This window comes from Tenrec ecaudatus, chromosome 16 (assembly GCF_050624435.1).
Source record: "Tenrec ecaudatus isolate mTenEca1 chromosome 16, mTenEca1.hap1, whole genome shotgun sequence".
In the NCBI taxonomy this organism is placed as follows: domain Eukaryota; kingdom Metazoa; phylum Chordata; class Mammalia; order Afrosoricida; family Tenrecidae; genus Tenrec; species Tenrec ecaudatus.
Window position 1 is genome coordinate 77,744,341 of NC_134545.1, and position 25,874 is coordinate 77,770,214.

Below are 25,874 nucleotides of genomic sequence, written 5' to 3' on the forward strand. Positions count from 1 at the left end.
GGGTTTCTGAGCCTGTTAATCTTTATAGGAGCAAATAACCTCATCTGCTTCCTGTGTTGTTAGCTGGTGGGCTTGAACCATTGGCCCTGAAGTTAGTCCAAAGCTTAATCCAATGCACCACCAGGGCTCCTTTAGGTAAATTAGAGGGGACACAAATAGGCATATGATTAAATTATTTTGGATAAAACCCTTATTATTATTTTGTTTAAAATATCTAGAGATTAAAGGAGGGGAAAATCAAACTGACTTTTACTGGGATATCTTCATCCGTGGAGTTATCTTTAGCAATGGCGTTCCTAGGAACCCTGATGGCATTGTGGGTTATACCTTGGGCTGCTAACCACAAAGTCAGGAGTTCAAACCCACCAACTGCTCTGTGGTAGGAAGATTTACCACCTTGGAAACCTACAAGGGCAGTCCTAATCTGCCTTAGTGGTGTTTCTGAGAGGTGGAAATGGTTAAGTACTACTCCACCACAGGTTCACAGCTCTAACCACTCTGAGGAGCCTCGGACGACATTGCTGGAATAAGTGAGATAAGACATTGGGTAAGGATTATTATCACTGCTCAAGTTGGTGGTATTCAAAGATAGGGCAAATATGGAACTCAGAATCTGATAGGTGCACACTCAAATCCTAACAACCCCCAAAGAGGAGAAATCCTAATAAAAAAATATGATACCAGGGCTGCCCTGACATACAACAAACAGAAAGATCCCTGAAGTGATGCACTGAAGAGCTGAATGCCAGAGCAGGAACAGTATGGTGGTCGTAGCAGAGACGCCAGGAGAGTTCTCTTACACAGGGTGCCTCTAACAGTCTTCTCCTTTCTTCTCTAAAAAGTCCAGCATCAGTGGGAAGAAAGAATTGCCACCACACTGAATCTTGTAGCTGTACTGGCAGAAGGGATTTTCTAGACTCTAGAGTCTGGGGTATGTGTCTGTGAGTAGAATAGATCATACCTTGGTCTAGGTTGATCTCTCAGTCTCTGAAATGGAAGGTAACAGTCCTCATCGGACCCAAAGATCTCACTTTCTGAAAGCCACTTGAACCCTAGTTAAGGGATTATCAGAAGGTCAACTGGGTTTGGCTGCAGCAAATGGCTTCAGCACATAGGTGCTTACAAACCTCAAATTTGGGTTCAAGACACACTTGTAACCTGAGGACTTAAGCTGGAAAACACATGGTGTCTGAGGCAGCACAAGGCAGATGTACCAAGTGTGGTGTACTGTTGGTTGGCGGCCAACAAGATCTTGCTACGACAACACCCTGTATGCCGCATTAAGAGACAATTGTTCTGGCAATCCAGTGATAGTGTGCTTAGGCTTGTTCGCGTTAGGGTGTATCTCAGAGGTGCCCCACCATTGGGGTCACCCTCTTAAAGCTGGTTTGTTACTCTGTTTTCTGGTAAATGAAACCCAGGGCTGCTGAGCCTATAGGGCAGGGGTTCTTACACTTTTTAAACAGGAGGCTAGTTCACTGTCCCTCAGACCCGTTGGAGGGCCGGACTATAATTTAAAAAAACAAACTATGAACAAATTCCTATGCACACTGCACATATCTTATTTTGAAGTAAAAAAACAGGGCAAAAACACCCAGTGGGCCGCATGTGGCCCGGGGCCGTAGTTGGAGGATGCCTGCTCTAGGGAAAGAAACATAAGGATTTGGGGGAGGGGAGACAGAGAGATGGGGGAGACAAGAGGAGATGATAGCAAGAAGCCCAGTAAGGAAAAATATGTTTGGAGACTGATTATGGAAACAATTGTACAATTAAGTTGGACATAATTGGACTGTGGAATGATATTCCATATGTATTAATTCCCAGGTTACAGCAAATTAAAAAAAAAAAAAAAGCACAGATCCAGGAATGAGTTCTGGGCTCACACTAAATTCTAGTTCCAACTTAAGAACAATTAGTTCTTACAAAATGGCCCTGCTCGACATTCTCCTTCATGAAATGGTAACTGAAGGGTGCGACACCAAAATGGTGTAAAGAAAGTAGATGGTGCCTGGCTGTCAATCAGAATAGTGTCTGGGTCTTAAAGGCTTGTTGTATTCAAACAAGCAGCCATCTAAGTGAAGAGTCAACTAAATCCACATGGAAGAAGGACACTAGAGCTTGTGTGATTCAAACATAATAATTACAAAATTTGAAAATGATGAGGAGAAAAGTATCAGCTAAAATTATGAACACCCAATATGTAGAAGGTTATGGAGGACAATGGGAACCCCAAGCCCATCTGCATAGTATCTAGTCAGACTGAGCCGCTGGCAGATCCACTCTAGTCAGAGGCAAGAGTCCACAACAGCCTTACTATCAGGCAGAGACCATTATAATCTTGATTACGCTTGATCCTTGGTCAATTGACCTCCCTAAAGACACAACCTGAATTTGTTCTGGGGGCAAGTATCTCTTAGTTTTTCCATGGCAGAAACTCCTTCCCTTGCTTTTTTAATGTTGATGGGGTCTTCTCCCACTGACACATTATTTGTATTTTTGTCTTTATCCTAGTTACTAGTATGCTCTTATCCTTACCACCTGAGTGTGATTTGTTTTTCATTGTTTTCTGTGGGGTTTCCCAGCTGGGCAGCACAGGAGGAGAGAGTGTATAATGATAACAACTGCTACAGGTGTTATAAGGAATGCAAGGGTGGGGGTAGCAATGGGGAGGGTAAGGGAGTTCCAGAGTAAATGCTGAAGGTGGGAGGGAAGGGAGCACTAGGAGTGATTGTTGCACAATTCATTTTAAAGGTAATATAACTACGGTTGGGGAATGCTCCAGGTTGATGTGGTGATTGTATAATTCCTCTTGATAGGATTGAACAATTTAATTGTATGACTACATGAATTATGTGCCAATAAACTGTTGAAAAAACCAAGTCTCAACCTAACAGCAACATGAACACTAAACCACAAAGCAGTCTCTAGAAAGCCCCCCACAGCATAAAGGGCGGCATGGAACAGCAGCAGTGAGAGCTTAGTGTGCGCAGAGCAGTGATTGCCTAAGCTTCCTGAGGGCTGACTGATGAGATTCCCAAGCTCTTGATGGAGGAGAGAGATGGCAAATTCTGCTGCCATACTTTACACCCAACTCCCTCTAATGAACCTCCCCCCAGCTAGTTTAATTTAGGGTTACACAGTATTTAAATATACTACTAGTAATTCTGGAACGTTAAATTGTCTATCCAATCCACAACTCTAAATGGGGAGTGAAATACAGTTCAGTTGGGCAAGAGAAAGTCTTTTCTTAATTCAATGGGAAATAGAAAATTGTTTATCTAATGCTGACTATAGTCTACACTTTTCCTGAATGTTCAATTTTCCGTGTCTTGATTTTATATTTTCTTGAAGAAAAAAATAAACCTTAAGATTTCAAAATGGAAGGTAGGATGCAGGTAGAAAGAACAGCAACAGCTTCCAGTCCAGTAAGAAACATTTTAGATTATCAAAACACATCACAGGTGTGGATAGAATTCATTTGAACACTGAAGTTGCGCCTGATTAATGTTTCTTGTTTTGTTAACACTGGAGATATTATTTTTCTGTAAGCCACACAAAAAGTAGCCAAACTACTTCCAGACATCAGTATATAGAATCCAAGACAGCTATAAATTTCCAGGTTGGCAATACTATAAAATCAAATACCATTACTTCTCGAGGAAGTAAAAGCCAAAAGAAACAGAAGCAAAATTTTCAAACAAGACCATTTCCAGCAATCCAACGGGCACAGTCTGGTTTTACCTACAGCCTATCAACAGTCTGCACCGATCTGATTCTTACCTCTGGGGAACGGAGGGAAATGATCAGGAATTCCTCTTCTGATGGTGAATGGACCAACACCTTGCTTGTCTTGGCATTTATACACAGGGCATCACATGTCTATCCATCCTAGTTCTCTCATTAACATAACATCTTGAAGAGCAGCTTTGTTTATTACAAATGATCTCCAATAAGGACCAAGCCCAGAACAAGTAAGTATTTTGATTCTTTGGAATACAACCTTGTGCTAACTCAAATGCTCCCTGAGATACTTCTTTGCTATGTTTAACCTGTTAAGTCAAAATTTTAAAAGCAATAAAATTACTTCCATTTGGGAGGGGTATTATACACTGAAATTCACAATAAGGCAAAGAATTGTCAGTTTTCAGCATTCTGAGCAGCTGGAGAAATGTTTAATAATTATAGCACACTTAATAATTTTTTCCAGGATTAAAAGAAGTTACTTAAGTCACAGAGTGTAAAACCTGAAAGAGCCATTAGATGTTACCTAATGTCCATACTGTCCACGGACTGGCAGTACTGCCTTTTCCTGGCTGAGAGCTTGTGAAAAATACAACAGAATCCCCAAACACCCAAAGCCGCATTTCATCATGCTGGCTTAGCTCAAGCCCCAACTCTAAGTAAGAGCACACTAAAGCTGAAGGGGCTTAAGTGTCTTGCCCAAGACTGTACAATAGTTACCATTAGAACTCAGCACTTAAATCCCAATCCTGTGTGTCCACTCCCATCCCGTATACAAAACCACATTTAAAGAGACCTATTAAGTAGGACAGGTCAAACCAACAAGGTACTCCACAGGAGAAAGATGAACCGGTGTGCTTCCATAAAGGTTTCGTCTTGGAAACCCTGTGGAGTTCTTTGTCTTTTAAGGTGGTTGTGAGTCAGGATCAAGTTAGAGGCAGTGAATTGGGGGTGTTGTTTGTGGTTCATAAGGTCCAAGCACTGAACCAGGCATGTTCGTTACAAAGATAAATACACCACAAGCCTGCATCTGAAGGAATCTGGACTAGTGACAGAGCCATGTACGAAAACAGGTCATTATTTGCTAAGTGTTACCACGAAGTGGTCCCCAGGGCACTGTGGGAGAGATGAAAGGAGGCATCTAATCCTGCAAGGAGAGGAGAGAGAAGTGAGGGAAAAGAGCATGAAAGGCAAGGGATAATCCAAGTAGAAAGGCCTAGAGCAGCGGTTCTCAACCTTCCTAAGGCTGCGACCCTTTCATACAGTTCCTCATGTTGAGTGACCCCCAACCGTTGCTACTTCATAACTGTCATTTTGCTACTGTTATGAATCGGGCGACCCTGTGAATGGGTCGTTCAACCTCCAAAGGGGTCTCAACCTACAAGTTGAGAACTGCTGGCCTAGAGGTGCATTATGGAAATCCGAGAAGGCGCTCAGTAAGTTCATGGAAAAATTCCATGGAACTTTTGGAAGGCCCTCAGATGATGAAAAAGCAAGAAACTTGGACTTCATATATCTACAGTCAGAACCTCCATTTTAAGATGGCGGGATTTTATCTAGATATGTGAAGACCTAAATTGCAGGTTTGTGAAAACAAATCCCCTAGTAGGTTATTTCAAATTCTCATATTTAGAGCTGATTTTATTATATAATTTTTCTTCAGATGACCTTTTATGTATTGTTTTGTTTAATCATTTTATTGGGGGCTCTTACAGCTCTTATCACAATCCATACATATATCCATTGTGTCAAGCACATTTGTACATAGGTTGCCTTCATTTAAAAAATATTTTCTTTCTATATGAGTCCTTGGTATCAGCTCATTTTCCTCCACCCTCATGAACCCTTGCTAATTTATAAAAAAAATTTTCATGTCTTACACCGACTACTGCCTCCCTTCACCCATTTTTCTGATGTCCGTACCTCTGGGAGGGGGTTATATGTAGATAATTGTGATCAGTTCCCCGTTTCTCCCCACACCTTCCCCTTCTGGTATTGCTACTCTCATTATTGGTCCTGAGGTTCCCTGTTTGGGAGCTCTTATCTGTACCAGTGTGCATGCTCTGGCCTAGTTGGATTGGTAAGGCAGAATTGGGGTCACGATATTGGGGGGAGGAATCACTAAGGAACTAGAGGAAGGTCGCATGTTTCGTCAGTGCTCAGATGACCTTTCACAGTCCCTTTCTCACACCTATTTAAGTTTTGTGCAGGCTAATAGCAAACTGGAAGGTTTGCCTTTGCCTTTTGATCCCTACCACAAATGTAAAGTGACACTTGTTGTCTGCTGTCCAGTAGACCCTGACTCCTGGCAGAGCCCTGTCACAGAGCAGGGGTTCCTGAACAGAAAGCAACCTTCACAGGAACACATCTAGAGGGCGACTGGTGAGTTCAAATCTCTGATCTGGAAGTTATCAGCTGTGGACTTAACCACTGAGTCACCCGGGCTCCCTTGCCTTGGAAATGGATGACCTATAAATCAGAAATGATGAATGATCATGCTATTAGTTAAATTACAAAACAAAACCTCCCTTCCGGGTCATCCACCCATGCACTCCCAAACCATAAGCAGACGACGAGGCCACTGGCATACCTGACTGTGAAGGAGGAATCCAAAGAAAATAGCTGGATTCAGAAACACCACAAAACACCCCTTCCCTTTAGAAGGAAGAGGTGGGCAAGCAGAGAGAATGTCAAAGTGGTGTTATGAGCCCTAGACTGCCTCAATATATTAACACAGGTGAAAACTACATTTTCCCAAGTACTTATTAAGGTTATCTGACCTAAAAAAAATAATAATAACCTCTCCGGAGACCGTCTACCCATGGTCCTTCAGTTACATGTCAAGTTTCATATATCAGCTAGGTTATAAAGGAAGAAACGGATGGTGAGATGCTTTGCTTTATTTCAGAGAGAATGTCAGCTGTTCTAACTCTGTTCCTGGTCCTCTGCACATTAGGATACACTCAATAACTGAACCCTTAAATGAACTACAGGGGCCAAAACTTAAAGTAGTCCTACAGTATTATTACTTTAGAGTGTGATTTTTTATTTCTCTTAGTCTGGGTACATGTACATCAATGCTTGATATTTCTAAAAATAATTTGGGATTCTATCCTCTTATGTTGGGCCTAATGAAAGAGTTAGAAGTGCTTAACGTAGCTTTATAGAGGCATCATGGATGTTTAAGCAAATAAGCAAAACTTTCATTTTATACCTTTTGTCATGCAGTTAGTTATAGGTTTCTCACACTTGTATTCTGGGAACCTTGGACGTTTTATAAGCATCCTCCAACCAAAAGTAGCTTTCAGACGTAAAAAAATGTAAGATGAATTCCTCCACTTTTGTATAAAATGAATCCTAACAATTGCTCCCATTTTAAAAGTGCCATAAGCTTTATGAACTGTTTAACGTCCCATTCTAAATAGCAGATTACAGTAGCTGCCAACTGTCATCATCCTCAGCCCCAGATAAGGAAACCAAGGCTCCAAGGTTAAGTGACTTGCCCAAGGGCAGTCACACAATTGATCTGTGGTAAAGCTGGAACTACAGAGAAAGAGGAAGTGGGGGCAGGGGAGGAGTAGAAGGTGGTGCTTAAGAAAATTATATATTGTTTTGTACCCCAGCTCCTGGCTATCATCCCCACCCCTACAACCCTTCCTTGACCCCATTCTCCTCCCAACTAACAAAAGCCAGGAAACAAAAATTAAGTAAAAAAGAAGGTTCCCATGAAATTTCTCAGCTTTACTCATTCCCCCCATAACACACAGAGCTATGTAGTAGAGAGCCTGGAAGAGTGCTTTTAATCTGCCCATGCATCTCTGAGCCAAACACTCTGACACTGTCTCACAATCTATTACTCATAAAGAGGAAAATGTATGAAAAAATTAAACATACACCAAGATTAAATAGAGAGGGAGGGTGGCAATTATATAGAATTACCTCATTCATGAAAGGAAATATGAAAATAAGTACTACAGCAGACATGGTAGGGTTATGGGTAACTTGTTTTATAATGTACACAATGAATGCAAATTTTACTTTCCTAAATTTATATTTTTTAAAGTTTTACTCCAGCTGAAGATAATCCAAAAAGCTGCACCATGGATGTTCTAGACATTCAAGCCACATTCAGCAAAGAATATCAAATGGAACTTGGCAGAAAGCAGAGAAAACCAGAAGTATGATTACTGTGTGAGTATTCGAAGGTATTCCACTATGTGCATCATCAAGTGATGGACAGGGAGACTACTATCACCTCTTCTAATCAGCAATGTAGGACTGGTAATTCTAACCAATGTGATAAGGAAATACAGAAATCCTCAAGAATCTGCCAACGACTTCCCTTTGAAAGTTGGATTATAGTATGCTATGGCAACCTGCTATTTCAGTTTCAACATCCCACAAAGCCACAATAAATTTCAGAAATCACACTTTCAAAGATACTGGAGCCTGGGGAAGCAATGATTGAAATTCCAGAGAGCAAAAAGCTGCTTACCAGCTATTTTCTTTTCTGGGGAGTGTAAGACTTAATAGAGTCTGCTAAGAATCACAGTTCCTCCCTGTTTACCCCCAAGCCCACCCCATAAAGTTCTGTCCCACAGCTGATCGTGCACGGGGGCGGCGGGCCGGGCTGAGTTAAGCTGGGGCGGGGCCGGGCGGGGCAGGCTGGGCTTGTAAAAGAGAGAAGGCAAAAAAGAGTTCTGCACAAACAGAAAAGAATGTGCCTTTGTCAGAAACCAGCGAACCAAGATGACAACTGAAAATAACTATCAGAGCTTGATGATGCTGATCGATCAAGAAGACCTCAGCCTGTATTGTCCACCCCAGAGGTTCAAGTCCATTCCTCACTTCTGTCCAGTATATAAGGGCACTTGTCCCTGAAGCATGTTATAGCCTAAGCCTGGGTGGATGCACTGTTCAGCCTCAGTCCTTCTGCACCCAAGCAAGGAAAACTTTGCTGTTTGCAACCCGCTTGAATAGAGTCTTCCCGTGACCTTACAGGGAGGAGCCCTGTGGCGTAGCAGCTACAAATTGGGCTGCTAACTGCAAGGTCAGCATTTCCAAACCACCAGCTGCTCCTTGGGAGAACAAGGCTTTCTACTCTGATAAGAGGTACAGTCTCAGAAACTCACACAGGGCAGTACTACCTTGTTCTATAGGGTCGCAATGAGTTGGCATCTACTTGATTGCAGTGAGTTCAGTTTTTTGGTTTTCCTTCTTTGGGTATGTTTACCAATTCTGGGTTTACACCGAAGAGTATACTGGACCCTAGCAGAGGGCCTTTACTGGAGAAAGAGAAACCTGTAAAGCTTTAGTATTTATACGAGGTTGGTGTATCAATCTAAAAGCCCCAAGAGACTCCAAATGAACAGAGGATCCTCTCCATGGAGATTTCAGCAACACCATTATCTATCTACCAGAATGGCTAAAATGAAAATGTAAAATATAGATTGTGATAAGAGTTGTATGAGCCCCTAATAAAATGATTTTTTAAAAAGAAAATGTAAAATACAAAGTGCCAGAAAATTTGCAGACAAACCAAACTCTCATCCAATGCTGGTAGGAATACACATTGGTTTAGAAAATGGGCAGAGTCCACTAGAGCTGACAATTTTTGTTAGTTGTCACAGGACCCATCACAACCCACTGTGTTGCAAAGGAACGATGTGTTCCAAAGGGTTTCCAAGGCTGTGACCTTGTGAGTTCAGATGGCCAGACCTATCTTCTAAGAGGCCAGCATACTTGGTAAAGCAGGGTGCCAGCATACAAGAGGAAGACCCTCAGCAAGATGGATTGACACGATGGCTACACTGAGCTCGAACATGAGAACAATTGTGAGCTTCGCACGGGACAGGGCGGTGTGCTGTTGTACACAGGCTCGCTACGAGTTGGCATTGACTCAGTGACCCCTAACATTAACAGGGTTTCCGAGATGGTAAATTGCTATGGGAACAGACAGGCTCATCTTTCTCCCTCAGAGCAATGGACGGTTTTGAATTACCAGCTTTGTGATTAACATTCTAACACTTCCCAAAGCACCACCATCCCTCCTTTCTTGCGCTACTGCCAAACCAAACTCACAGCCACAGTGACTGTGGCCCTACGAGGCTGAGTAAAGCTGCTCCTTTGAGTTTCCAACACTATAAATCTTGGCAAGCATAAGAAGCTTCATTTCCCCCCCTTGGAGTCACTGCTGAGTTTTAAACGCTGACCCTACAGTTAGCAGTCCACTATAGCAACCCACTATACCCCCAGGGCTTCTTCACGAACTCAAATTCATGGCCGTCATTTCCTCATTCAAGGAAATTGAAATTACTATATTCAAATCTTTGAACTCATTGAAGTTCTACCACTTGTCCAGTAATGTCCTTCCTGTGAAAAGATTCAGCTCAGGATGTGTGTTGCCTTTATTGTCTTTGTTGACCTTTTTAGTCTCTTCAGACTGGAACAGTTCTCCAGTCTTTAGCTCTGATGACCTTGGCTCTTTTGAAATTTATAAATCACTTACTTTGTAGACTCTCCTTAATTATGGTTTATTTGATTGTTTCTCGTGACTGAGTGGCAAGGTATGCCATGGATATTCGGTACATAGAGGCATTTAGTCCTAATATTATGCTTCCCTCTGACGCAGGGCAGGCTAGACCTGTCCCAGTGAGTTTCTGAATTTTCATGAGAGTAGAAAGCCTGGTCTTTCTCCCAAGGAGTGGCTGGTGGTTTTAAATTGCTGAACTTGCAGTTAGCAGCCCAACAAGTAACCACTATGCCACCAGGCCTTCTTCTTACACTAAAGGCTAAATCAGAACTACATGTATCTGTCCTGGCGTACCTACAAGTTTGACTTAACCATACACTTTATGACCTGATCTTGTCAATAACCCAGGGACTGCTTGTACAGCATACATCACCTGAGCAAAGTTACTAAGGTAAATCTTTCCACTCAAATCTTAAATAAAACTTGACACTCCAAGCAAATATTTTGAGAGGGGAAAGTACTATATATAATCCAAATAAATACAAAATAATTAAACTTAGGATACTGAGGATACATTCTTCCCTCAACAATTTTCAGCATTTACACCAAACAACAACTTTAAATCCAGAATTTTAATTAGACAAGTTATTTTAAAATAAAACAAGAATACTGTGCAAGGTTAACATTTCTTCAAATTCAGAATCGATTTCCCAGGAGTCCCTTGCAGATGCTTCATGATGTAGAACAGCAAGGGCAGCCCAAGGCTAAGAAGGGTTATCAATTTGTAACGAATTCAACTCAACTACCCCATCCAAGAAAAACAAACCATGAGCACTCATCTTCTGTACAGAGGGTGTATCTCCACTTGAGGGCTCAGTTCCACCCATGTGTGCACTCTGGTTCTAACCCAAGAAAGGTCTGCCCACCTCAGACAACACTGGTTCAGGAAATGTGATGATCCAAGTCATGCCTGTGCTAATCTGCCTCAGTGTGATCACAAAGAACCCTGACACTCTCTCCCCATGCCCATGTTGATCCACTGACTACACTGTGTTCAGAATTATGTGCCTGCCATTTACCAAATAACTTTGTTAGTCAGATCATGGGCATTATTTAACTCTTCTTGTCCAACTGGAATTTTTAGTTGCCAATTCAGAACTGGCTCGGTGACAGTGAATTTTTTTAATTTGGAATTTTGCCAACCAAGAATCAGATGAAGTGTTCATACAGGCCCATTAAATTGACAGGTACCTAAAGGTGCATAGGACTTGTGCAACCTTCACAAGGTTTCTCCCTTAATACAGATTTACATAAAGTGCCTGGCACATAGAAGGTACCTACAGAATGTATTAACATCATCATCATAATCATCATCACTGGGGTCCTATGGTGATGAGGTGCAAACCACCTTGATAGGCACCACACTATTTACACAGTCATGCAAACTCCAATTACAAGCTCTCACCTCCGAAGGTCTAAAACACTCACTGAACAGTTGGTAATAAGACATACTTTTTAAAACTTATCAGAAAAACAGGTAAATAATTATTCCATTATAACTATTATTATTAGTGCATCGATGTTTATAGTCCACGGTTCTCAAAAGGTATAAATTTGTCCCCAAGAATATTTTGACAATGCCAGAGACATTGACATTTTTCATATTGATATAATTCACATATCATACAATTCAACCGTTTAATCGTATTTAGAAGTTTGAATCATCGCCACAATCAATTTTAGAACATTTTCTTCTTTCTTGCATTCATGGCTTTTAGCCCCTCATTGCCCTCCAACTTCCCCTGCCATGTCCTTCAAAACTCACCACTATGGAGTCGTCATAGTAACCTCACAGGATACAGGAGAACTGCCGCCGTGGGTTTCCAAGGCTATAACTCCCTATAGGAACTGAAAGCTGTCTTTCTTCCTCAGAGCAGCTGGTGATTTTGAACTGATGACTTGTGGCTAACAGCCACCGAGTAACCACTACACCACCTGGGTTCCTTTTTGTTGCATGTATAAATATGTATATTCATATAGATATGTACTTACATGTGTATTTGTATACATCCAAAGACATATGTATGCATTGTTAATGTATACATACATACACATGTATTTTCCAGCTCTGTTCAATAAGAAGGCCTAGGAATACATCCACCACTCTCAAAATAACAACAAAACTCTAAATCTTATTCTCCACTGAAAGGAACCAAGGCTCCTTGGAGAAATGGTTGATTTCAGGGCTGGGTCAGAGATGGTATAAGACGAACCTGGAACAAAGTGCTCAAAGTATAATGAGGACATGATCAAAGGCGATAGGAGACAGCGTGGCAGGGTTTTCACTGCTCATATCTGGGACAATTTAAATACCAAAATAAATAGTGATGGTAATGAATTTAAATTGAATATTTGATTAGGAACATTATAATGACATACTTTAAGTATCTCCTCAGAAAATACTTATAACAAAAGAAAAAAGAACAACTTTAGCGTGGAGAAGGCTGTCAGGGACTAGCTTAAAGAGATCAAAGTGAGAATTATCAGTAAAGAGCTAACCAAACTAGGTGCCCGATAGGATGTGACAAGACCATAGATAGCTTCACTTCCATGATATTCCTGCCGAATATCCATGGCATACCCTGCCACTCAGTCACGAGAAACAATCAAATAAACCTTATTAAGGAAGTCTACAAAGTAAGTGATTTATAAATTTCAAAAAAGCCAAGGTCATCAGAGCTAAAGACTAGAGAACTGTTCCAGTCTGAAGAGACTAAAAAGGTCAACAAAGACAGTAAAGGTAACACACATCCTGAGCCGAATCTTTTCACAGGAAGGACATTATTGGACAAGTGGTAGAACTTCAACGAGTTCAAAGATTTGAATATAGTAATTTCAATTTCCTGATTTTGAAGTTTGTGTTAATGATTATTTAAGAGAATATACCGGTCTACAGAGTATGACACTGAGGAATTAGAGAATGATAGGGCATCAAACGAGAAACTTATTGTTCAGGGGAAAATTTGTACTGTTTTTGCAAATTTTCAATAAGTATGAGTGTTCCAAAATGTATCTCAACACCCTTTATATTAAGAATGCTCAACACCCTAGAAGGGAATTTCTTCAACCTGATAAAGAACATCTACAAAAATGCACAGACTATAAATTTTATGTTCTACATCTTTGGTGAGTAGCATCTGAGGTGCTAAACACTTGTGCGTGGTCTTCTAAGGGACAAGTTGGTCTCTAGTTTTCCGGAAAGAGAAAATGAAGATCATCTAAGCATCAGAGGGAAGCATAATATAGGCCTAAATGCCTCTATGTACCATAACCTCCTCTTCCTTAGACCACAAGAACTGGAAGGTGCCCAGTTACTACTGCATTCTGAGGAACCTCCAAAAAAGTGAGAAATGTGGAACGGAACTTTAAATTCTCACATAATCCAGATTTACTGTATCCACTGAGATTAGATACATTTCCAAAACTACTGCTGATAGATATTATTTTATTAAAAGATAATTTTATTGGGGACTCTTACAACTCTTATTACAATTCATACATCACTTGCATCAGGCGAATTTGCACATATGTTGCCTTCATTCTTTTCTGGATATTTACTTTCTATTGAGCTCTTGGTATTAACTCTCCCCCCCCTTCCCCTTATATTCTTTAAATTTTGAACAAAAACAAAACTATCCTCTGAAACCATCCTTTAATAACAAGTCAAAAAGTAAAAACATTTCACTCTTAAGAATGAGCTCTTTTGTGGCAACATGTTTCTTACAAAAGCAGCTTGGATTCCCTCTCCACCAGGGTTAAACTGTGACAGCCTACCATTAACCACATTTTAAAATTCAATTATCAAGCACGTTTGAGGCAACCACAGTTTTAAAAGCATGAGCCATATAACAAAAGGGGGGATAATTAGTTTGAAGACAAAAGTACTTCCTCCCTAAGGGAATTATTAAGACCCAGTGAAAAATTAAGCATTTGATTCACTTAGCTACCAGACTGCAAGTCTCTCGTTGCTCTGGCTCTCAAGCTTTGGATGAAGGGTTCCTGCTAAATAATGTCCAACTGGAACGTTTGTGCTGCCAGCAAATACTCCTTTCACTGAGTTTCAAATACTGTATTTTACCATGTACACTCCTATGAGAGATTCCAGCCTGTTCCTTGGGTCTTTAACGCCATTTTTGCTTTCATTTGTTTTATAAGTTTTATGTCACACTTTCTACTCCAGAAGATTTTATAGAGCCTTGTTACAAGACAGAATGGCATCAATGGGATTACAGTGTAGTTTTTAATGCAGGCCTTGCTCTGCTGAACTTCTCTCGCCTCTGAAGAGGCTTGCCAGGCAGAGTATGAAGCAGGTTGTGGAACGCAGTGCCATTGTCTAGCTACCATCTTGTCTAATCCCTGCTTCGTTGTACTTTTCTTTAAAACATCAGTAAACTGTCTTACTTCCAACACATTTTAAGACTGATTTGCTTGATTCCACTTGTAACCGGTCACAATAAAAATCACATCTCATGTGTACTAATGTTTTTAAATTTGAAAGAAGAATGAGGTCTTTTAAAATCTGTCCATATGAGACTATATGGACAACGGTTACTCTAAAACCCAGATGTGGTGCTTGAGTAGAGGGGTGGTGAGACGAAATTAATGAGTGACCCAAGCTTCGATCTGAGCGCCAGGTCTGCAGACGGGAAGCCCAAACTCCATTTGCAGAGTCCCGCAAGGATTCAGCCTCCGTTGGGTTCCTCCGGACCGCTGATAAAGGGTGGGAAAGCCTTGTCCTCAGTGCGTCAGAAAGCGAACTAATACAGATAGTGTTAGGTTAAATTTTAACAGCAGGTTGATTTGTTTTCCTTTGTGACCCAAAGGAATTTCCCCCTAGTTTTTATTATATTCAGTTTTCTTTTGGATTGAGGGCTTTCTGTGTTTTATTTTGTTATTTATGTTGGGGGGGGGGGGAGTTGTTTCGGTTTTATCTGAAATCCAGGACAAGTAATTCTGTATAGTAACTAAATTAGTAGGGTGTTTTTTCGAGCGACACCGCATATCATGAGTTTGTTATCAAAGAGACACATGGAGTTTATTTACATGATGACAGATTTCAGAACTTCAGTGGAACGGGCAGCTTCACATGTGCCATTTCATAGTGGTTTCCTCTAGTCCACTTACTTCCAAAGAATGTCACCATCTGGAAATAAGACATCGTCCTCATCACCTAGCACTACTTTGGTGCCTCCAGATTCAGGGAGAAGAACTTTACCTCCAACTCTCACTCACTGGTTCAATCTCTCTACCCTTTCCTTTCCTGCCGGACCCAACAGCTACGACTGTTGCTTGCAGGACTTTTCCTTGAGATTTTTCTGGAAGCATCATGCCTCCTTTGGTTATAGTTTCAGCGGCATCCCTTTTCACCAATACTCGGTCAAAGAGGGGAAGAAACTTTCGAAATGCCTGTCCTGCCATGATGTTTGGGTGGCCGCTGCAAGCACTCCTCTCACGCTACGCTGCTGCAAGGAGAACATGCAGTCGGATTCGAAAACACGTAAATTAGTCGTTTCTTTAAGGGTGATGTCAGGGAGGTTAGGGGGAAATGAGGAGCTAATAACAATGAATAGAGAAATGAAGAATATGTTCTAAAATTGACTGTATAATTATCTTTAATATATTCAAATCATTGAATTGTATGATACATAAATTATGTAAATAAAAATTTAAAAATGAAATTAATGGGAGTGAAACTAAAATGGAAATAGTAATGTTGACCCAAACTGAATGTTAACAAATGCCACCGACCGTTACATGTAGAATTCTTGAATGTAACTGGTTTTGAGATATTTGCTTTCCCCAAGAATATTTAAATGCATGCATGCACAGATAGTATCTTATTTAAAGGTGAAAAGGCTGAATGTTTTCCCTCTATAATGTCAATCCATTCTTACCATTTCTATCCAATATTCTACTAGGGGTTCTAACCAGACTAATTAGCCAAAAAAATGAAATAAATGGCATCCAAATTGGAAAGAAGAAATAAAATTTCCTAGTCACAGGCGATTTTTAAAATGACTTTTTATATAGTAAATATTAAGGAATCTACTAAAAAACTGTTAGAACCAATAAACAAGTTCAGCAAGGATTCAACATCAATATGCAAATGTCAGTTGAATTTCTACACAGTAGTAACAAACAAACCTAAAATGTAATTTAAAAAATATTTCATTACAATAGCAAAAAGGATATAGAATTAAACAGAATATGAGCAGAACTTTTATTCTACAAGTGGCAAAATATTTAAGAAACTTTAAAAAATGCAAATTAAGGACTTATGATAAACTGGGAGGCAGTACTTTGAAGATGACAACACACCTTGTTCAAATCCCATCTAGCTTCTTTAAAGAAATTGGCAAGCTGATCCTAAAGTCAAGGGATCCAGAATAGACAAAATAACGGGATCTCACTACCATCCACAAAGAATAGCCAGGAACGGAGCATGTCTTTTGGATCTGAGATTCCTGCACTGAACCTCCTGGAACCAGGAAACAGAGCTGTCATGCAAGGAGAAATAGCAGCTTAAGACAGAGCAGTAGGTGTCTGAAAGAAACGAGAAAGCAAAGTGCCTTCAGGCAGGAGGCTTGCTAGTGGACTTTCTACTTGCTTAATCAAAGGGTGAGGTGGTTAGTTGGGGAGAGCTGCAGGGTCAAAAGAAACCTTAGGGCAGAGGGTGGGATGCTTGCAGGCATAGCTGAGAAGAGGCTGTCCAGATCTAAGAATTGTGTTCGGAACATTTCTGATCCTGAATTGTAACCTTTTACACTTCCATAGTAAACATGGCTATTGTGAGTATTGTCTGTGAGTTCTGTGTGGCCACTTTAATGCACCTAAGAGAGAAACAGAATGGAAGTAATAATCTATAACTTATCAAGGATTTATAAGGTAGGATGGGGGAAGACATGGGTAGCTGATATCAGGGGCTCAAGAGGGAAGAGAGTGCTTTGAAAATGATGATGGTGGCATATGTGCAAATGTGCTTGACACACTAGATGAATATATGGATTGTGATAAGAGATGTAAGAGACCCCAAATTTAAACAACAAAAAGAACGAGAGAGAAGCAGAAAATGCCATGGTCCAGACAGTTGGTGTCAGAATTGGTAAAAAAAAAAAGATTGCAGGGTGGAGGCATGTCTGATCTCTCTGCCTCATAGGAATGAGCCGTGTGCTAATATTGATGGTGATTCTTCTTGCCCCTGCTTCTGACGCTCGAGGTCAGATACCACCCCCACACCATAGCTGTAGATGCTAAAAGCATAACTAGTTAAAAATTAAAAAGATGAACTGAATTTCATTAAAATTTACAACACTGTCTGAGGGGTCAGCCTCATTCCCAACTATGTGGACACCCCCCCCCCCAAAAAAAAAGAATGCACTTCAGAGGACAGCACTGGGGCTACAGCTTGGGGAGAGGGGCGCATCTGATTAGAGCACACAGGAGAAATGAAAAGGGATGGCGAGGACATCCTGGCCCACCAAGCTTCAAGGATGATATTTCTGCTCGGAGAAGACCATAAGGCCAGCCCCACACGAGACACGACATCCCTCATTAAACCACAGCACTGCAGGGACAACACCGGAGACACAATGCAGAACTGTACAGAACCTGACCCCATCGTACTGGGGTGAAATACTAAGGGCATGCAACAGAACAGCAAGGGGAGCAAAGTGATGAAATCCCGGGGGAATACCAAAAATAAACTTTGTAGACAGTGTGGCACCCCATCACACTTGACTGGAAAACACTTGTAAAGGCCAACAAACAGACCTTGAACTTCTTATGGGCTTTTCCATTTTTTTCAGCAGTGGCTTTTTGTTGTTGTTATTGTTTTGTTGGTCTTGACTTCCTTTGTTGTTTCGTTTGGCTTTGCCTGGGTTTTGTGCTTATTAATGTATCTGCAAGTCTATCGAGTTAAGACAGGCGGTATAAAAATTTGGAGATGTAAGGAATAAGACCAATGGTTGGGGTGGGGGGGATATGGGAGAAGGGGAGGTAGGAGAAAGGAGGGGGGTGGAGAACCAACCCAGGGACAGGGGAACAACAAGTGAACTAAAATCAATGGAGAAGGTTGTAGGATGCCTAGTGGGGCTTAATCAAGGGCAATGTAACTGCGAGGAATTACTAAACTTGAATGAAGGCAGAACATGATGGTGGGAAAAGAGGAAAGCAAAAGAAAATAGAGGAAAGAACCAGGAGGTAAAAGACATTTATAGACATCTAATTACAGGCATGTCGTAGGTAAATATATATATATATATATATATATATATATATATATATATATATATGGAATAGAACTGTGTACTCATATCTATATGTTAAGAATTAAGGTTGCTGCTGGACATTGGGCCTAGACTCAGGTATTCCCTCAACACAAAAAACATTTTGTTCTAATAATCTGCCATTCAGTGATGCTCACCTTCACGACTCGATTGCTAAAGACAAAGCAGGTGCATAAGCAAATGTGAAGAAAGCTGATGGTGCCAGGCTATCAAAAGATATAGTGTTCAGGGTCTTAAAGGCTTGAAGATAAACAAGCTGCCAACTAGTTGAGAAGCAATAAAGCCCACATGGAAGAAGCACACTAGCCTGTGCGATCATGAGATGTTGATGGGATCAGGTATCAGGCATCTAAGATCCAGAACAAAATCATTCCCCATGTGGATGGTGGGGGGGGGGAGGGGAGGATGAAGTGGAGACCCAATGCTCATATGTAGACAATTAGACATCACCTCACAGAGGGGTCACAGGGAAGAGATGAGCCAGTCAGGATGCAGTACAGCACCACCAATGAAACCCAACTTTCCTCTAGCTCTTTGGTGCTTCCTGCAAACCAGGCCCCCATCATGACCTCAATTACACCTTACAAATCGGATTAGACCAAAACATACACAATGCTACAGATAAGAGCCTGAAACACAGGGAATCCAGGATAGATAAACCCCTCAGGGCCAACAATGAGAGTGGAGATACCAGGAGGATTAGGGGAGGGTGGGGGGAGAAAGGGGGAATCAATCACAAGGATCAACCTATGATCCTATCAATCAGAAGGATCAATCAATCACAAGGATCAAGCAATGGAAAAGTGGGTAAGGGGTGACGGAGGATGATGTAAAATATGAAAATAATAATCTATAACTTATCAAGGGTTTGTGAGGGAGGGCGGGCAGGGGAGGGAGTGGGAAGAAATGGGTAGCTGATATCAGGGGCTCAAGTGGGAAGAGAATGCCTTGAAAACGATGGCAGCAGATGTGCAAAGGTACTTGACACACTGGATGAATGTGTGGATTGTGATAAGAATTGTAAGAACCCCCAATATAATTATTTAATAAAAGTTTTTAATGCTGTGGTTAAAAGGAAACTGTCAAGAAAGTAAAAAGAAATCCCACAGTATGGGGGAAATATTTGGAAATCATATACCTGATAAAAGACTCTTACCTAGAATACAGACAACCCTGGTGGTACAGTGGTTGCACATTCAGTTGCTAAACTAAATTCCAATGGCTTAAACTCACCAACTGCTCTATGGGGAGAGATGTGGCAATCTGCATCCACAAAGATCCACGACCTTGGAATCCCTAGTGTCCTACAAGGTTGCTAGAGTCAGAACCAACCAATGTCAACAGGTTTGGTTTTGTATTTTCAGTCTATGTTTTGCAATTTTCTCCAAGCTATTGGGAATGCTTCAAGAGCACACTAGGAAATATAGGTCCCAATTCACTGAACATGATGATCCTTTGCCCAAGTTGACAGGTTAATTTATTTTAGAAAGTGTGGAGATATATTTTGGGGTAAAAGTTCTGAAGGATAAGGTCTTTTATAATGTTATCCCTAACTCCTAGATCATTTTTTGGATGACTTTGTCCAAGGATCCTGGCAACTCTTGGAAGCTCAGAGCCCTGGAAGAATAAGCAATTTTTATTCTCACGTTACAATTTCTTGCTTTGAATATGTGTTGTCAGTGACTGCAACTATAAGCTCAAGCACAACACAAACAAGCAGTGTTTCATTCTGTTGCACATAAAATTGTTTAGTTGGAACCTGTTCAATAGTTTTACACTAACTTTTTTTTAAAGAGGTGTAACAACTCTTTATTGGAAAAGAAGAGCCACACTAACATTTTTTTACAATGAAATGAGAGGATGGAGTGTATCCCCAAGGTTTCTTGCAGTTTTGAGTTGTTCAAAGGAACTAAGTTGGTTTGAAGAGAGATAAGACAGTGTGATAGGAAAGAGCTCCACATGTGAAGATTCCATTCAAATGGTTTCTACTCTTGGTTTTGCCATTAGCTACCTATGTGGCTGGAGGGGCTGTGACAGATCATCTTGAAAATGCCTTGGTAACTCCATGAGTCTAAGCCCTTATGTTTTTTAAGAACTCTAATCTGTTAGAACTTTAAAAAGGATTTGCCTTATCCCATGGAGGCAGCGATGGGACGATGATGCTGCGAGCATGGGAGGGGACGAGGCAAGGGGAGGTGAGCGGTGAGCCAATACTGACAGGTTAAGGGAATAGTAAAGGTTCTAAAATTGATGGCAAGGAGGATGCAGTTTTCCTGGTCATGTATGATCAATTGAATAGTATCTGTGAGGAATTACTGAGAGGTGAACTATGGGTAAACATGACAGTGGAGTCAGAGGGAAGAAAAAATATATAGATATGCATCTATGTAAATATATAAATACAGATGTATTTGTTTATGTGTATTTATGTGTATATAAATACAATAAGAAAACAGATGGAATTTAGTTCTCTACTTAAATCTTACCTAAGTACAAGAACAGTTTGCTCCAATAATTTGGCCTTTTATGATCCTCACCTTCAGGACATAACAGCTGAAGTCCAAATGGGTGCATAAGCAAATGTGGTGAAGAAACATGACGGTGCCCAAAAGATATAGCATTGAGAGTCTTAAAGGCTCATAGTTAAACAAGTAGCCATCTATCCAGGAAGCAACAAAGCCCATCTGGAAGAAACATACCAGCCTGTGTCATCATGAGATATCAATGGGAATAGGTATCAAAAGTTTAAAAACAAGCAACCAAATTAATGTAAAGGAGGCTGGATGTAGTGGAGACCCAAAACCCACCCGTAAGGTAATTGGACAATATCTCTCAGAAGGGCCACACAGAGGGATGGAAAATCCAGGTGGTGGTATAGTGCTGACGAAATACATAACTATCTTCTAGTTCTTTAATATTTCTTCCCCTTATTATGGTTTTTGTTTTACCTCATTAATCTTGTTAGATTTGCATATGGTCACTTGTATAATTAAGATTTAAAAAAAATTCAATACATGAAAGCCAAGATGGATAACCCTTCAGAAACGGTAACGGGAGTTCCCTGAGGGGAGGGGAAGGGAAGGGAGGGGGTGCAGGCTGTTAGCATTGATGACTGCATAGCCCCACTTGAGGGGAGAAAACAGAATTGTGTGTGAATGTATATACTGGACAGTGTAAGATATGACAAAATATAAACAAACACAAATAATAAGGGTTCCTGGAGAGTAGAGTGGGGAGAGCTAATATCAAGGAATTTAAGAAGACGATGTTTTGAAACTGATGGTGGTAGCAATTGCATAACACTGCTTGATGTGACTGAACTATGGAATGTTATAATATCTGTAAGAGATCCTGTGTTAGGCAGGGTTCTCTAGAGCAGGGGTCCTCAAACTATGGCCCGCGGGCCACATGCAGCCCGCCGAGGACATTTATCCCGCCCGCCGGGTGTTTTTGCCCCGTTTGTTTTTTAGTTCAAAATAAGATATGTTCAGTGTGCATAGAAATTTGTTCATAGTTTTTTTTAAACTAGTAGAGATTGTGTCACTGTTGTATGGTCTGAAGTGGCGCATAATAAAAAAACATTCCTTTGACATCTTATACAACATATCAATATTCATAATCAGTTGATGCTCTTAACAGTTTCTATTTTTAAATAACTGTCATTTCCCTTGTAGTATAACAAAGTTTCATCTGTAATTACAGTATGAGGAAGATGATATGGCCTATTTTGGCACTTTGTGCCTAAAACAGATAAAAATTCTCCTGTAATTGAAACAAGGGAAAAATATGTCATATAAATAAATATATATATATATATATCCATCATTGCAGTGACTGGCATGATGCACCCTGCTTTCATCAGGCTTCCTCCCGACCTCCCCAGAAGAAAATGGTTCACGGTGCAGAACTATCGCACAACTGGTTTTCTGAAAGAATGAGATTCTGAAGAAAGCTTTAGCTTTACTTTCATTCATTCTTCTAAAATTCTTGGCCCTTCAGAATTGAATTACCTCACAGATTATCTACGAAGTGGTTGAAGGCCACAGCTTTCAAAGAAACTCTTTGCAGGACTCTGCCCTAAAGACCTACGGTCTCTCTTCCCTTTGCTTTTAAGTCAGCCTCAGGATTTACTTCTGTTTTCATGGTGCAAATACATTCGAAATTTTGCTTTTCAAATTTTTTTTTAAAAAGAAAACGAGCATTAGTGTGTGCTCTGATTTTCCTTCTTACTTGGGTTAGCGTGGGTTTCTGCCTGAGCTGGATCTTTGTCTTCCTTTGTCCTGGGGGCTCCTCTGATTTCCAGGCGTTCTGCTGATGACCAATTGAGGTCACCAAGACAAAAATCTTTCTCACTAACATCTGAAGAAGTAGGGAACAACAACATATTCTTGTGTTATATTCAGGAAGATACCAGCGAGACTGACTCCTGGTTCTGTTTGTACTCCAGACTACTCTGGCTCCTACCCAATCACATTACTATTGTCTTATTTATTTTCTCTACAGTTCTATCCCCGGGGAACCACTCTGCTAGGTAGTCAGAAGTCCCAGCCCTATCTAGCACAAGTGGGTTTTGTGGTCAGCAGATTATTTTGCCTGGACCTCTTTTTTTACAGTGATTGGACAAAGTAGTGCCATGGGTCCATCTTTGTCCCAAGAGAGTTTGATTTCTAAGCAATATTAGCTTCTACTGGCACACAATTCCTTGAGTTTCCTTGTGCCAGAAATGTTTTTATTTCAGAAGGCCAACTGTAAAACCATGGCTATGGGCCAGTAGGATGGGGTTATGGCAAGCAAATAGCTGCTCTTTTAAAAACATGAATCAACATTTTAAAATCCTGCAAGCTCAATCCCTTCTGGGAAAATGGGGCAATCTGGTAACAACAGACCCAGAATCTTGCCTGGCAATGATTGCCTGGAGCTGAATAACGATTGATGCCCCTTTCAGCTGGGCTATGTACTCCCTCTCACTGCAGCCCATCTTAATCTCCTCTGTCCATTGACATTACCTTTTTAGCTTTATAAGCATTTAAAAGAATGACTTTATATAAAGTGACTGGAAAAAAATCTGTCTTTGTAGTTTTTATAGTCATATTGAATGCTTTTGGTAATAGTAAAAATGAAATACCTATATAAATTCCTCTAAAACTACAGAAGTGGTTGTGTGATCAGAATTAACTCCTGCTCCATTTAACATTTTAAAATTAACATGTCACCTTATTAAATTTATATTAGATGAGACTGACAGAAATAAAATCCAATGGCTCTCTTTTTTATGCTTAAATTTTGTATTGAACATGTTATAAAAAGGGAGTTAGTAAAAAAGACCAATGCCATGCCAACATTTGACACCTCATATTCTTTTCTATTTCCTTATACTGCTAACCACAAGGTCAACAGTTCAATATCACTACCCACTCTGTAGATAAAGATGAAGCCTTCTAGTCCTTCATTTACAGTCTCAGAAATCCACAAAGACAGTTCTACCCTGTCCTGTCACAATTGATAAATTGACTAGATGGCAGTGAGTGAGTTGGTTTTTTCCTTGGCTGAGGGCAGCATTGGAGGGGGCAGGTCCTCCCGCTGGTGCAGTGCTGACTGCTTTGGCAGGTCCACCAGGCCCTAAGTCACAGATGAGGGTCCTGATGTTGGCGCAGGCCAGGGTCTTTGCACACTAGCCAGGCTGGAAAGGTCTGACACTTAACAAAGGCTGCTTTAATAAGCGCACACTGACCTTACTCTGTAAAAGTCACCTGGTCTTCATTATGCACCATGCTGAATAGATGCAGGCGAGCTCAGAGACAACCGCCACAGTGTGGCAGTGCTGGGCTGATGGCTGCAGGGGATGGTGCTAGCCAACTGACAAAAGTGATAGCCTCCCCACACCTAGTACAGTCTTAGCTTCCTCTGAAGAACTGAGCACAACAGCAACAGCAAGGAGAAGCAAATCCACAGCTCTTCAAAGGTGAATTACACTGGGTAAATCTGTTGCCAAACACTTTAAGTGTTAAAGAACAGAGATGTCACCTTGAGGACTAAGGTGCACCTGGACCCATGCCATGGTTTTTCAATTGCCTGAAATCCAATAAAAAAGCTAGAAAATTATTAAGAAAGACTACAAAAGAACTAGTGCCCTTGAATTATGATATTGGAGGATATTAAACATAACATGGACTGCCAGAACAAACAAATCTGTGTGGGAAGTATAGCTGAAATTTCCTTAGAAGCAAGGATGGCAAGATTTTGTCTCATGTACTGAGGACATGCTATCAGGAGAGACCAGTCCTTGAGGGCCTCATGTTTGGTAAAACAGAAGGTCAAAAAGGAGGAAAACCCTTAATGAGATGGACTGACACCGTGGCTGTAATAATGTGCTTAAACACCACAACTATTGAGGAGATGTGCAGAACCAAGCAGTGTTCCATTCTGTTGTGTACAGAAAACTTAAATAAATCCTCCCGCCACAAAGCTGATTCAGATTCACACTGACCCTTTAAGGCAAAGTAGAATTATTCCTTTGGGTTTCCGAGACTTTAAATATTTAAGGATGTAGATAGTCTCATCTTCCTCTCAAGGAGAGACTGGTGGGTCTGAACTGCTGACCTGGTTAGCAGTTAAATGCATAGCCCTATCAACGAGGGCTCCTGTTGTACATACGGCAGTATGAATTGGAAACAAGTTGACAGTACCTAAGAATGTATCTTCTTTGGAGAAATGCCTTTGCAGAGGTTTTGATCGGGTTGTCTTCATTATTGTATTAAATCAGTTCTTTACACTCATTGCCTCATGATCTTTATGGAAGTTAACATGCTAGTGCTTAGCCCCTGCACCACCAACACTCCTTTTATTTCCTTGGAATATCCCTTTCAAAACCATTACCCTATTCTGATTTCCTCTCTTAATCTTAAACCCCTGCCATCAAGTCAATTCCAACTCATCATAGAGACATTATATAAGGTTTCAGAAGCTATAATCTTTATATGAGTAAAAAACCTCATCTCTCTCAGAGTCACTAATGGATTAAGACAGCCAACCTTGCCGTCAGCATTGCAACACTTACTCCGCAGTGCCACCGGGGCTCCTTGGATTTTCCCCTCTGGAGATGTCAAAAGGAGATGTGGTGGTGCACTGGTTACATATTGGGTTGCTAACCATAGGTTAACAGTTAGAAACCATCAGCTGCCCCTAGGGCGAAAGGTGCAGCTTTCTACTCCAATAAAAAGTTAGTCTCTGGAACCCTCCGGAGCAGGTCTACCCTTTCCTACTGGGTTGCTGGGAGTCAGAAATGACTCGATGGCATTGAGTTTGGGTTTGAGAAC

The 25,874-nt window shown here is 40.8% G+C and overlaps 1 protein-coding gene and 1 pseudogene across 2 annotated transcripts in view; both read right to left on the minus strand.

The window, feature by feature from the left end:
- The window catches only part of IDE (insulin degrading enzyme), a 112,595-nt gene that overhangs the window by 74,039 nt on the left and 12,682 nt on the right, over positions 1–25,874 (minus strand). The window lies entirely within an intron of this gene.
- Positions 15,385–15,691, minus strand: LOC142429777 (10 kDa heat shock protein, mitochondrial pseudogene; annotated as a pseudogene).